Source organism: Elephantulus edwardii, unplaced genomic scaffold (genome assembly GCF_000299155.1).
Source record: "Elephantulus edwardii isolate Elephantulus edwardi_28Jun2011 unplaced genomic scaffold, EleEdw1.0 scaffold00069, whole genome shotgun sequence".
Taxonomy (NCBI): Eukaryota; Metazoa; Chordata; class Mammalia; order Macroscelidea; family Macroscelididae; genus Elephantulus; species Elephantulus edwardii.
Window position 1 is genome coordinate 11,156,236 of NW_006399819.1, and position 15,198 is coordinate 11,171,433.

General features: G+C 39.7%; 1 protein-coding gene and 1 pseudogene across 1 annotated transcript in view; both read left to right on the top strand.

The window, feature by feature from the left end:
• Nucleotides 1–15,198, top strand: part of LOC102857804 (ubiquitin carboxyl-terminal hydrolase 33-like) — an 89,682-nt gene that overhangs the window by 64,570 nt on the left and 9,914 nt on the right. The gene's annotated exons all lie outside the window — the stretch shown is intronic.
• On the top strand, nucleotides 1,206–1,859 carry LOC102857402 (annotated as a pseudogene).

Consider the following 15,198-nt stretch of genomic DNA (forward strand, 5'->3'; position numbering starts at 1 on the left):
AACAACAACAACGGAGAATATAGAGTGCTCTTGGCATTAATGACCCTACTGAGGATATTGGGAGAAGGGATAATTCTACAAGACTAAATTGAGATTCTTCTGGAAAAAGGGAGAGGATAATGACTGGATTAAAGCAGACATCCAGTGCGTTCCTTCTTAATGGCTGGCAGATAGCATACACATATTTTCATATATTTAGGAGTTTTTCTTTTTTTTGCCTGTTTGTTAGGCTTTTGTCTAAAGTTTTCAAATATAAAGGAAGTGCATTTTAGATGTAGATTCATTTGTTTTACCTAAGTCTTACCTGTGTCCTCAAATCTAAGGAAGCAAATTTTAGTGGAACAGTAAAAATAGTTCAGTCCATAAATGTCTACATAAATGGCTAATGATTGTTTAAGACAAGCCATTCTAAGTATTTTTTGTTGAACAGGATTTAATATAGGGTAAAAGGCTTAACACAGCTCTTAAGAGAACTGGTGCATAAAGATGAAGATCACTGCTAGTTTTCTTAAAGTCTCGAAGTAGGGGTAGGTTGCCACATTGGAGGGAGGAGTGGAGTCAGTGGCTCAGAGAGTAATTTTAGAGCCTAGAGGGAGTGGACATATAGTAGCTATTAATTACGAGCAACTCGACAACATGTAATAACAGAGAGTGAAGAGGACTTCTTCATGATGTGGGCCACATCCAGGTTTTAGGAGGCCAGATCAGTGAGAAGAGCTATCATCTGTGTCTTGTATTTATTAGCCGTCCACTCCTCATTTGCTTCTCTGCTATATTGTGTGACTTCTGTGTTGCTGGAAACTATGCTGCCAGTATTTCATGTATCAGTAGAATCACCCATAGTGGATCCGTTTCGGTGGAACTTCCAGACTAAGGCTTGGAAACAGGCCATTACTTCTTGGAAATAATGGATCCTTAAAATCCTTGAATAGTCACAGATATTGTCTGATAGAGCCCTGGAAGAAGAGACTTCAGTCAGCCAGAGTGCTTCTTAGAACCAAAGATGTTGAGACTGTGTCACATACATATTGTCAGGACAGATTAGTCTCTGGAAAAGGATACCATGTTTGGATATGAGAGTCAGTAAAAGAGGAAAACCTTCAGTGAGATAGATTGACATAGTGACTGCAACAAAGGGTTCAAGCACAGCAGATTAAAAAAATAATAATACCCGGCTGGGTCTCCCGATCGCTGCGCAGGCCGCGATGTCTGCTCGGCCGGGGCGCAACGACGAGGGGGCCGGGGGCGCGCGCTGCCCGAGCAGGACCTGCAGCGGCGCAGGAAGCAGAAGTGGCGGCGCCATGACGCTCAGCAGCTGCAGCAGCTCAAGCATTTGGAGTCCTTTTATGAGAAACCTCCTCCTGGGCTTATCAAGGAAGATGAGACTAAGCCAGAAGATTGTATACCAGATGTACCAGGCAACGAACATGCCAGGGAATTTCTGGCTCATGCACCAACTAAAGGACTGTGGATGCCACTGGGGAAAGAAGTCAAAGTTATGCAGTGTTGGCGTTGTAAACGATATGATCACCGAACAGGCGACAAAGAATGCCCTCTCTTTATCAAAGGCAACCAAAAGTTAGAACAGTTCAGAGTAGCACATGAAGATCCCATGTATGACATCATACGAGAGAATAAAAGACACGAAAAAGATGTAAGAATACAACAATTGAAACAGTTACTGGAGGATTCCACTTCAGATGAAGAAACCAGCAGCTCTAGCTCCTCAGAGTATAAGGAGAAGCACAAGAAACAGAAGAAAAAAGAAAAGCATAAGAAAAGGAAGAAAGAAAAAGAAAAAGAAGAAAAAACGGAAGCACAAGTCTTCAAAATCAAATGAGAGTTCAGACTCTGACTGACAAGGACTTGTTCAACATTTTCTTACCAAAAGGGCAACACTGGCCAAAGAACAGGGGACAAAGCAGCTGGAGTGGATGTGGGAGGGTTCTCGCTGCCTTCCAGTCAGGATGCCACCCACAGGGAGGATCTCTTCCCAGGTGCTAGTTGTACACGGGGCTGGTTGGTTCAGAAGGCTGATTCAGCAGCATCCTCTCAGCTGCCCATTGCCCTGTTTGACATGTGAAAGGCCACCTGCAAGGGGCAGGAGGAAGGGGCTCTCTGAGGAAGCTCTTCCATGGTTTTCCCCTCCTTAGTGAGGTTACTCAGTTTCCAGCTTTCAGGCTTATGTTTTCTCTGATACTGAGATAATAAAAGCTGACTGTTTTATTTATTTAAAAAAAAATAATAATAATAATAATAAAAGACTACACAGTTTCGTTCTGCAATAAATAGAGTCACTATGACTTGGAACTGACTTGATGACCCCTGTTGTTGTTTGTGTTGTTGATTGCCTTTGAGTAGAGCATGACTCATAGCAATTCTATGAACAAAAGGCTTAAAGCCCCTCTACAACTATGAACATTTATCACAGTTCATAGGGGTTCCAGAGGTGTGTTATTTAGGAAGTGGATGCCACTCCTGCTGATGGCCCCTAATAGTAAACAAATGATTCAAAATTATTTGGACCCTTTGAAGAAGAATGTGATCTCAGTATAGGAGGAAGACTCATCAACAACCTGTGTTATGCAGATGACACAACTTGGCTTGCTGAAAGTGAGGAAGACTTGAAATGCTTGTTGCAGAAGATCAAGGACTACAGCCTTTAATATGGATTGCATCTTAACATCAGTAAGACAAAAGTCCTCACCACTGGACATGATAATCATGATAGATGGGGAAAAGATTGAAATTGTCAACAATTTCAACCTACTTGGATTCTCAAACAACACCCTTGGTACCAACAGTCTGGAGAGTAGAAAATATATTGCACTTGGAAAATCTACTCTAGAGGACCTCTCTAAATAACTGAGGAACAGTGATGTCAATTTGAGGACTAAAGTATACCTGACTGGAACCATGGTCTTTTCAGTCACTTGCTATGTATCTGAGTCATGGAAAATTAATAAAGATGACAAGAGAGGAATACACGCATTGAAAAAAGGGCAGCCACAGTGCTTCTTGGAGGCAAAAATGATGAATCTTTGATATATTGCTAAAAGAGACTTTGGAGAGAGAAATCTTGCAAGGAAAAGTGGAAGGTCGGTGAAGGAGAGGGAGACTCTCAATGAGATTGACACAGTGACTTTAGCAATTGACTCAAGTGTGTCGAGATGAAGAACATGGACAGGGTTCAGATCTGTTGTTCATAGAATCACTGTGAATTGAACTCTACTCGATACACCTAACAGCTATGAAAGCAACTGAGAGCAGTGATACCTCCAAACATGCCTGGTCCCGAGATCTAGGCTTCAAAATATATTTTTTTCACTAAAAGGGGCAAGCTGTCTTGAAGAAATGGCTGCTTCCAAGGTTGGTGTAGGGAAATGACAAGATGAGCCCGTAATAGCTTGCTGTGTCAGGAATGAAAGTGCTCAATAAATGGGGACAGGTCAGAAGGAGATAAGCCAACTTGAAGGGACACTTGCTTGATAAATTTTAGACCATTTGATTTTAAATAATGTTAGTAGTATGATAAGCCATTAAACAGAATAAGAGATGATTCATACTGGTATAAATAAGTGATAAATGGAAAAGTTGATGAACAATGGCGATTTACAGAGGTTCAAATTACTCTCCACAATATATTAATTACTAAGAGAAAAGACTAATTCTCAATGGAGAAGATAGGTACTACTTTAATACCATTAATAAAATGAGTATCATTAGTAATGGGACAAATTAAAACCACGTGTCAGCTAATAGAATAATTGAGAGTGCTCAATAACCTGAATCTTAAATGAGAAAAAATTGTTAAACTCAAGTCATATAAAATAAACAGCCTGTAATCTTTAAAATTGTTGGTGTTGTGAATGTCAAAGCCTGGACAATTGATCTAGATCAAGAAAATGGGATAAAAGCGTTTTTGAAGAATATGGTCAAAGACTGGTCAGTATGGATTATATCTCAATATCAAGGGGAAAAAATCCTTGCCACTGGACAAATAGGCAACATCATAATAGAGAAAGGATTGAGACTGTCAACAACTTCATCTTTCTTGGATCCACAGTTAGTACCCTTGGTACTAGCAGTCAGGAGATCAGGAAACATTTTGCCCTAGGAAAGTCTGTAGTCAGGGACCTCTCCATATTATTGAGTAATGGTGTCAGTTTGAGGACTAAGGTGTACTCCAGGCCATGGTCTTTTCATTTACTTGCTGTGCATCTGAGAGCTGGACAGTGACTGAGGGTGATAGAATATAATTGATGCCAGGGAGCTCTGGTGGCCTAGAGGCAAGAAGCTGCACAGCAATCCCCGAGGTAAACAGTTCGAATACACCAGATCCTCTGCTGGAGAAGGAGAGACAATCTCCTCCTTTACCAGTCAGATCCAATTTGATGGTACACACACACACACAAAATAAAACTTAAAAAAAAACTGTGGAACTGTGGTGTTGGAGATGAGTACTGAATATCCCATGGACTGCCAAAAGAACCAACAGATGTGTTGGAGAATGTGTTGCCAGAGTGCTCCTTGGAGGCAAAGATGACAAAGCTTCATCTTCTTTGGGCATGTTGCTAGGAGAGGTTATTCCTTGGAAAGAGACATCTTGCTTGGTAAAGTGGAGGGACAGTGAAAAAAAGGAAAACTTTTGCCAGGTTGATTAACACGGTGACTGCAGCAATGGTCTTGAGTGTGTCAGAGATTATAAGGATGGCATAGTATAGGTTGATGGCATAGTATAGATTGGTTGTTCAGAGTTGCTGTGAGTTGTACTGAGCTTATTGGCCCCTAACAAGATATATCCTCTTCCTGCATGGAAACATTGCAAGGTTTAAAAATAAAGATTGGTGTCAGGGCTGTATTCTTTTTCATACCTATTCAGTCTGTATGCAGAGCAGATCATTCGAGAACTGGGACTTTATGAAGAAGAACATGGCTTTGAATACTCATCATCAGCCTACATTATGCAGCTAACATGATCATGCTTGCTGAAAATGAGGAGGACTTAAAGTACTTCTGTAGAAGATCAAGGACTACAGTCATGAATATGAACTACATCTAAATGTTAAGTAAACAGAAGTCCTCACCACGAGGCCGTAGGCAACAATATGATTGAAGATTGACGTTCTCAACAACTTCATCTTACTTGGATCCACAGTCAACACCCATGGTACAGCAGCCAAGAAATCCAAAGACTTGCTGCATTGGGGAATTCTGTTATAACAGGCCTCTCCAGAGTGTTGAGGAGCAGCAGTGTTAAGTTTGAAGAATAAAGTGTGCCTGACTCAAGCCATGGCCTTTTCAGTTACAGTTACTTCCTATGCTTGTCGAAGTTGGACAGTGAATAAGGACAAAAGAATCATCAGGGCCTTTGAGTTGTGTTATTAGAGAAGAATTGTGAATTTCTTGCCAAAAGAACAAAATATATCTTGAAGAAAGTGAAGCCAGCATGCTCTTTAGAGGCCAGGTTGGCAAAGGTTCCTCTCATATACTCTGGGTCTGTTTTTAGGAGGGGCCAGTCCTTGTGAAAAACCATCATGCTTGGAAAGGTGGACTGTCATCAAAAGAGAACACCCTCAACAGATAGATTAGCACAGTGACAATAGCAATGAGCTCAAGTACAACAGGAATAGTGAGGTTCAGAACAGGGTAGGGTTCAAATCCACTGTTGGTAGGGTCGTTACACGTTGTAGTCAACTCTGTGGTACCTAACAGTAACATCTCTTCATGCATTATGGACTTTATCCTTGGATTCATGTTTCTCTTTCTTCTTTATACAGTTGGTTATTCTATTCTAAGGAGTTAATGTCCTCCTGGTGTTAGTTCTTTCTTAATAGTCCTACCTGTTGTTTGAAAGTTGAACCCCTGGGTATGGATTTTGTATTTCCTCATTTCCTAAAATAGGATGACATAAAATGTCCTTAGTCATATTGATTTTTGGAAGATGGTAACTTGTATTTCATTTAATTCAGTTGAGTCACAATTTCTTTTTGATGTCCTCTGTTGTTGTTAAGTACTGTCAAGTGGCAGGCGACTCATCGCGACCCTATGAATGAAAGTCCTCAACACTTGTGTGACTTTCATCCTTTCTCCAGGTTCACAGGATGATATCCTATAGTCTGAAGAATAAAGTGTAAGATTAGTTACCAACAACATGTAAAATAACAGAGGATGACAGAAAATAAAATGTGATAATGTTTACAAATAACAGAACAAGGAAAAGTTTCTATCAATAATCACTACCCTTTGATCTCAACTAGTATTGAAGTCAGTTGATTTTAGTTATGAATTGGGGAACCTTATAATGTAACTTAGACCTTTTTTTTACTGAAGCATCTGAACCCTTGCTCATCTTGGCTATATGATCTTTCTCTTAACTACTTTTATATTCTGGACATAAAAGTACTGCATAGTGTTTGTAGTGCAAGTTAATTAGTGACTCCCATAAAAAAATACTTCCATGTTTTAATCCTCAGAATCGATGTGCCCTTCTTTGGGAAGAAGGGATCTCTGAGGATATGATTACAATTAGGATAGTGAGTACTATCATCTTGGATGATATACCCAAACCAAAGCCACGACCTTCAAGTCAATTCTAATTCATGTGACTATGGTTTCCAGTCACCTTCCATCTTTCTTCTGTAGAGCAGCTGGTGAGTTCAAACCACTGAACTTCTGGTTAGCAGGGCACCATGTAACACATTACACCATCAAATCTCCTTTGGATAACACAAGTGGTTCTAAATCCAGTTATTTATCTATTTATAAGAGGCACACAGAAGAGATGGCCAAGTGAATATTAAGACAGAGTTTGGAGGATAATAGCCACAAGGAATGGCAACAGCTCAAAGGCGATATAGTTTCTCTTAGAATAATGCTGCCCATACCTTAATTTCAGGCTTTGACATCTAGAACAGTTAGAGAAGAAATACCTTTTTTTTTTTAAATTTAAATTTATTATTAATTTCAGTAAAAATTTACAGAGACTTTGGATTTCCATTCATTCATTGTTGCACTTTTCTCCCCTCCTAACCCTCCCCCCTAGTACACTACCCTCTTGGAAAAATAAAAGAAAAATTCTTTCATTGTTTTACAAACCCTCTCCCAGGTCCACTCCACCAGTGTAGCCTTTGCTCTAGACTACTGTCATGACAAAAATACCTAATCATATATCCCTTTTACAGTTTTCTCCCTCATCTGTTTCAATGCAGCATACATTATTGAACCCATCTTTCTAAGTTTCTCCCCAACCCCAATGTCAGTCCTGTTTTACAACAGTGGCACCATGCAGTGTTTGTCCTTTCGTGACTAAGATACTTTACTCAGCATAATGTCCTCCTGAGTCACCCATTTTGAATAATATTGCATGAGTTCCGTGTTTTTCAATGCAGCATAGTATTCCATTGTGTGAATATACCACAGCTGCTCTATCCATTCATTTGTTGATGGACACTTAGGTGGTTTCCAACTCCTTGCTATTGTGAACAAAGCTGCAGTAAACATGGGTGTGCATATATCTGCTTGGGTTGCAATTATGGTCTCTCTGGGGTGTATTCCCAGTAGTGAAATTGCTGGGTCCAATGGTATCTTTGTTTTGCAACTTTTTGAGAAAGTGCACCTTCCACAGTGGTTGTACCATTTTACACTCCCACCAACAGTGAATAAGGGTTCCAGTTTCTCCACAACCTCATCAGCATTTGTGGCTTGCTGTTCTGTTAAATTTTGCTATTCTGACTGGGGTGAGATGATATCTCATAGTTGTTTTAATTTGTATCTCTCTTAAAGCTAGGGATTTTGAACATTTCCTCATGTGCTTGTTAGCCATATGAATGTCTTCTTCGGTGAAGTGTCTGTTCATATCCTGTGCCCATTTTTTATTGGATTATTTACCTTTATCTTATTGTGGTGAGAAATACCTATTTTTAGCTACCAGATTTGAGTGTATTTATTTTAGCAGCCCTAGGTCCTTAATACAGTAACCTAAGTTATCTCCTGAGTTCTAGATAATCCTAGCTCATGTTGTATAGCAGTCACTTAACTTTTATAGAAATCTCATTGCTATTGAGTCAGAACTGACTCATAGCTGACCTAATATTCAGCAGAGAATAATTTGAGAAACTGGACTGTAAGAAGGAGGATGTGTCATCAGGATTGCAGAAAGACTCAATGGGCAGCCTGCATTATGCTGATGGCAGTATACTTGCTTGCCAGAAGTATAGTTGAGTACTTACTTAAGAAGATCAAAGATACAGCCTTCAATATGAAAGAATTTTGTGGACAAAGTTTTGAGTATTATAGAATACATCAAAAGAAGATGGAAGCTCTTCCTTTCCTTTTCTGCTGACAGCATGCTGTAAGGTCTGACTTGACTTCTGTCTTTCCAGGGGTCCCGTCCTCTTCCCTTTTCTTTCTTTTTTGCTTTAACACTTTTGTACAGCCCACATTTCACTAACTATGCTTCTGTCTTACTGCTTTAATAAACCTTTCTCACTTGTTTTCTAAAAAATTTAAAAAAAAAAAGGAAGGAATACAGAAAGTCACAGTACCAAAAGAATTAGCCAGCACTGAGCCATTTTAGGAAGCAGCACATGAATAAGAACCACTGATACTGAGGGGAAATGTCCTGTCTTCATTGATTTTGGCACTAAATAAGACCCTAGGAATTGAAGTGTTTTCATAAACAAATTCAGTCCTGGATGTGCCCATTCATCTGTTAAGAAATTGAGAAGACAGATACCTGGCCAGCCAACTGTACAAATCTATATTTGTTCTACTTAGTGCCACCTAACAACCTAATGAGATGAGAGTAACTCTGAGCACAGCCAATTAAAAGAGCATGTCCTCAAAGGTAGGGCTTTTATTGAATTATATATGAATACCTGACAAAAAGCTCTTGCTTTTGGTCCATGAGAATCTTGCATCTCGTTCCTTACCATGTAACTTGTAGTTCTTTGGATTTAAGCCAGTGGCCTGCCAGTCTTAAATTTGTCAGCCTTGAACCCAGGAACTTGCTTTCTAAACCTGCCCGTCTTAAATTCATCCGCCTCTCCAGCTGGGTTAGTTAGAGGAAGCCTCTAGCCTGATGTCTAGCCCATATCCTTGGGACTTGGCAGTCTCTACAACTGCATGAGCCATATCCATGAGATAAAGATTTCTCTATATTTAAGCTTTACTGGCCTTGCTTCTCTGGTATACCCAGACTAATCTTTTTAACCCGAATAGCCGTATTGTATCACTCTGCCTTGTAAGAAGGATTGTTGAAGGGAAGACCATTAGAAGCAGGTGGAACAAGAAATGCAAAACTACATCTTGGGAACTACATCTGCTCTCAGAGACCTCTCAAAAGTACTGAAGAGCAATGATGTCAGTCTGGAGACTAAGGTGCACCTGTTGTATGCTATAGTCTTTGTACTTAATTGCTATGCATCAGAAATCTAGATAATGACTAGGGATGATAGAAAAAGAATTGATGCCTTTGAGCTGTGGTGCCGGAGAAGAGTATTGAATGTAGCATGGACTGCTAGGAGAACAAACGTGTTCATCCTAGAGAGGGTGACACCAGGCTGCTCTTTGGAGGCAAGGTTTCTGAAGCTCTCTCTGACATTCTTTGAACATATTGCAAGACAAGACCAGTCCTTGAAGAGGGATGTCATGCTTGGGAGGGTGGAGGGACAGCGCAAGAGAGGAAGACTCTTGATGAAATGGATTGATTCCATGACTGAGGTTATGGGGGTTGGTGTGTTGGAGACACTAAGATTGGCACAGGATAGAGCAGGATTTAGGGCTGTTCTACATAGGCTTGCTATGAGTAAATGGCACATAACAACAGTAGTGGGGATAGGAAGTATAGCTTTTTTTTTTTAGTGTGTAATATGTGCAGTATACAAACTCCTATTTCTTTTATCTGGTTTTTAGCTTCTTTTATTCTGGCTATGGGAACAGCTGCAACACCTGTTGTTTTCTGACTTAGAACATAGGCCAAACATAATACAGTAGGATATTAGCTCACAAACTTTTGACAACAAGACACTGAAACTAATATTCAATAGCTCAGTAACTTCTGGCTAATGACACATAGAAAGAGCAGTTACTATGATGCCAGCCAGTTTTTTATTTCTTTTGTATAAAAATTAGTTCCATTGTCAGGAGCCTTGTAGAATATTGTGAGACATGCAATGAATCCAAGAAGATTGATACTAGGAGAAGCAATATGGATTAGGAAAGTCAGTTCAAGTTCACTGTAAATTCAAGTATTATCCAATCACATGTCTCATAAAAAAAATTATTTCCAGGCTATGCAAAGAATTCATATAACTTATTAAGAAGACAAGTAATTAAAATGAAAAATAAGCAAAAGATTTGAGCACTGTCCTAAGAAGTTATATAAATGATTAATAAGCATATGAAATAGCATTTACTATTAGTCATTCAAGAAATGCAAATTAAAATCACAGTGAGATATTAAGCTGACAATATCAAGGCTTAATTAGGATTTGAAACAACTGGAGGGGTGCAAAGTAGTACAGAACAGAATATAACTGTTTTGACAGTTTGTTGTAAAGTTAAATGTAACACATGATCTAGCAATCATTTATCAACTAACAAAATGTGTTCGATGTATACTGTGGAATACTGAGAACTCTTTGCTGTAGAGTCAGAAGGATCCTCCAGCAGGTTTCCAAGGCTGTAAATCACAAGGGAGAAGATTCAAACCACCAGAGATGCCTTTGGGTTAGTAGCACAACACTCAGTGAGCTATGCCACCAGAGCTCCCTGTGGAATCCTACTCAGCAGTTAATGAAAAGCATTGAACTGGGCCTCTGCTGGGTCCAGAATAGCTGGCGTGCTCACCCTTAATTTCACTTCAACCTTATTCAGCTTATTCGCTGTCATGCTGGGCAGCTCTCTCTGCCGCTGCACTGCAGCCACCCAAATGGGCCTGAGAAGACTGATGCAGTCTGTCCTGGACCTCACCCCCGCCACCACTGTCCAGACAGTTTGCTGCCACTCCCAAGGGTCTCATGAGACAGATGAGGAATTTTCTATTTGCTGGGTGACATTTTTCAGTAAACTAAATATTGATGCCTGGGAATTGCATAAAGGGATGAACATACTTCTTGGCTTTGATCTGGTTCCAGAACCCAAAGTCATTGATGCTGCTTTGCAGGCCTGCAGATGCTAAATGATTTTGCCAGTGCAGTCCACATCCTAGAGGTTGTTAAGGATAGTGCAGGACCTCATAAGGAGGAACTGGTCCTTGAAAAAGTGTAAACTCTTACAGGTGTGCATCCCAAGGATTTATTGATATTGCTATTTGTTTCTAAACAGTCATCTGGAAATACTGATGATTAACACATTACCTTACTTCAACAAGTTTTCTTTTATTGAGTACCAAACCGTGTAGTGGTAACTTGGATCTTAATAAAAGGGAAATAGGTTTGAACTGAAAAAGAGGGGGGAAAAACACTGGACTACTGATGTTCAACAGCTATAAAAACAGCACAGGCATGTGGGATTGTAAAATGGTACAGCCACTCTGGAGGCAGTTTGGCATTTCCTTAGAAAGTTGAACATAGAAATTCCTTATGACCCAGCTATTCCACTGCTTAAAATATACTCCAAGAGAATAAGAACTGAGGCACAAATGGAGACTAGTACTCCAGCGTTTATAGCAGTGTTATTTACTATTGTAAGAACATGGAAACAGCCCAGATGTCCAACCACAATCGAATGGATTGAGAAATTATGGTGCATTCACATGATGGAATACTATGCAGCACACAGGAGCAATGATTTGTAAATGTCCCTACCTAACATGGGAGGGACTGGAAAGCATTATACTAAGTGAACTCACTCAGTCACATAAGGACAAATACTGTATAACACCATTATTGTAGAATGAATTTAAGGATCCAAGGTGGAGAGGGTGAGAGTAGATGGGTGATGACGGGTGGGGGTGGGGGTGGTTAATCATAGGATTGCACATTTGATGGGTGGAGAGAGGGATGGGTAAAGGAAATGGGAAAGCCAGTGTGAAAAATAATGTATACAAACTTGTAAGTAAACCAGTATAAAAGAAAAATTTTATTTAAACAAAAATGCAGGCAGTATGTGATTGTCTGCCTCTGACCTCTACTAACTCCAGAAGAATGAATAATCAGTCCCCAAAAGCAACAACACTAAACTACTTCCTATGAAAGCAGACATGCTGTTACTACCCCACCCTCCCAAAACGTGCTTCCTTTTTTTAAAAAAAAATTATTTGGGGGAGGGGTGGGCAGGGAGAAAAGTGCAACAATGAATAAATGGAAATTTAAAAAAAAATATAGTTGAATCTTTATTTAAGTCTCATCTCTCAGCATTTTTCCACCAGCTCGAGGAGCAGAAACTTTCCCAGGCTTTGCATTTTTTTTTGTTTAGGCGCTGCTTTTGTGGGAGCCTTAGCAGCAGCTATTGCAGAGATGCTTGTTTAGCCCCTTTTGCTTCCTTGGCAGTCCTGATAACCATTTCTTCTTTTTTTTTTAAGTTTAGAAGCTGATTTTATTTTTTCCCTTTTTTTTTATTATTAATTTTAATGAAAGTTTAGAGACTGGATTTTCATTCATTCATTGTTGCACTTTTCTTCCTGCCCACCCCGCCCCCCCTAGTAGTTTACTTAAAACCTCTCTTGCCACCACAAACTAATAAACCCAAACAAAACCAGCAAAATCTCATTGACAGAATAGGGAGTTTTAATAGTATGGTCTATAGGGAGTTGTGCTGCTAACACAAAGGCTGATCACTCCCTGATAGTTCAAAGCCACCAGTGGCTTCTTGGGAGAAAGATAACATGCTCTACCTGTGTGATTTACAACCTTGGAATCCAATTCTGACTTAACATTAAAGCGTACTTTTTTCTTATTGAGCCTTTCAAACTTAAGACTTTTGCTTCCTCTTGACCATTATATTAGCAAGAGATGCACCAGTGTTGGCCCTTTGAAATTTGACTGCACGGCAGGATTTTGCATTTGAATCTCTTCCAATTGGCCCTTTTAGTACTTACTTCTGGATAGGACAGCCCTATTTATCCGCCATGGATTCCTTTTGAAAAGGAATGCTGACTTGCATTTTGTGTTAAGAAAATGGAACTCCTTCCTTTCACCGATCCTGGAGTAGCACATCCCATGCTCAGGGTAGATCTTGTACCTGCTGAAATTGCCGAGTTTGAACTTCATGGCTGTGACTTCATGGGAACCAAAATGTGCTTTTACTAATTACACCAAGCAGGCCTTTGTTGCTCTGTTGCTAGGAACACTAATCCATTGAAGTAGACACATAGATGCAACAACAGAGGGAGGAACGACTTTCAGAGCCACAATTTAAACTTGAGTGTAGTTTTCTTACAAAGCTACCACCATAAAACTGGTCAAAAATCAGCAAGCACACTTGAGAAGCGATCCCAAGTAAAGTGTTTTTGTGATCATAGAGCTGCTGTTTCTGTTTCTTGGTCTCAGTCTTTTTCAGTATTGTGCAGGAATCTCTGGCCCTGAAGGACACATGCTGCATTCTCTGCTTCCTTCTTACTGGTAGCAAGATCCCCAATTTGTGCCTCTGTACCTGCCCAGTTTAAACCTGGTGGGATAGTAAAACTGACCAATTCTCTCATTAGTAGTCTACACATCTTGTATGCATTTTTCCACCCAGCTATGTGGTGAAACTCAAAGTCAGTGGCCTAGGGAGGCTATTTTGAACAGTAAACGTCACCACACCACACATCATAGTTGTTGTTAAGTGCCGTCGAGTCACCTGCAACTCAAAGCGACCCTATGAAGGAGAGTCCTCGACGCTTGGGTGCCTTTCATCCTCTCTCCAGGTTCATAGGGTTTCCGGAGGCAAGCTATTATGGAAGTGGATGCCACTCTTCCTTCCAAGCTTGTTTAATCGGGGAGCTCCACCCCACTCTCTGTCCACATTGGGTAGCCAACCATTAATGCATTTGACATATCCGTGTCACAGTGTTCAGCCTCACAGCTACCTCAAGTGGCCATGGGACTGCAACTGGGACACCAGGGCTATATGACCTAGACGAATGTCTGAACAAAAACAATGAAAGACTGGCCCGAGGGCCGCGAATTAACAGTCACCCACCTTTGTCTTGGTCACATCATTTTCTCTTCACTGGGCCAGCTGATCCATCTCTCTCTCTCTCTCTCAAAAACACTACCTAAATCAAAGATGATAGAAATAAATTCATACCTAATATTTCAATTACGTGAAATTTCTGAAAAGGATGAAATAGATCAGTGGAGGAGCTAAATGAAGCCTTCTAAACTACAGTACTGTTGTTTGTATGTAAATTAGTGAAAATTATTGAACTGTGCACTAACAAGTGAATTATTAAGCTGGTTGGTTTGTAACTTGTATTAACAAAAACTTAGATTAATCTTTAGCAGTTTTTCATTTTGTTGTAACCTCACCATTAAAAAAAAAACAAACCTAAAGCAATTAAGCACTGGAGTATGAGAGTTATGTGCAGTAGTGGACCAGAAATTAAGTGGAAAATATTTTAAGCAGATAGGATCAGTTGAAGAAGCCAATGGGAAATGACTATACAGGCTTCAAGCTTGTAAGTAATGGATACCAGGGATGACTGCATAGGGCAGCAAGCTACAAGACCTGTCTGATTAAAGCAATGAATACAGGTATATTGATCAGTTAAAGAAGGCATTATTTAATTGAAAGTTAATTTTTTACCTGAATTTTTTGTTATTTTAATGAAAGTTTACAGAGACTTAGAGTTTCCAGGAATTTCATTGTTGCACTTTTCTCCTCCCAAATCACTCTTCTCCTTGAAAAGAAAAACTCTTTCATTGTTCTGCAGTCTCTCCCCCCAAAGTCACTCCATTATGCAGCCTTCACTCTGTTTCAATGCAATATACATCATTCCTCTACTCCTTTTCTGTCTTCTCTCAACCCTGGTGTCAGTCCTGTTTTATAAGAGTGGCCCTATGCAAAATTTATCCTTTTGTGACTGAGCTATTTCACTCAACATTAAAAAAAAAAAAGAAAAAGACATTATCTTAGATAGTTTGTAACATTATCAAGGATTACTATAGAATTGTTATGTCCACAACTGTGTCTTAAATATGTTTGGTTAATAATCCCTAGGAAGATGTATAAGGATACTACTTTTTTTTTTCTTTTCATTGGTTTATTTAC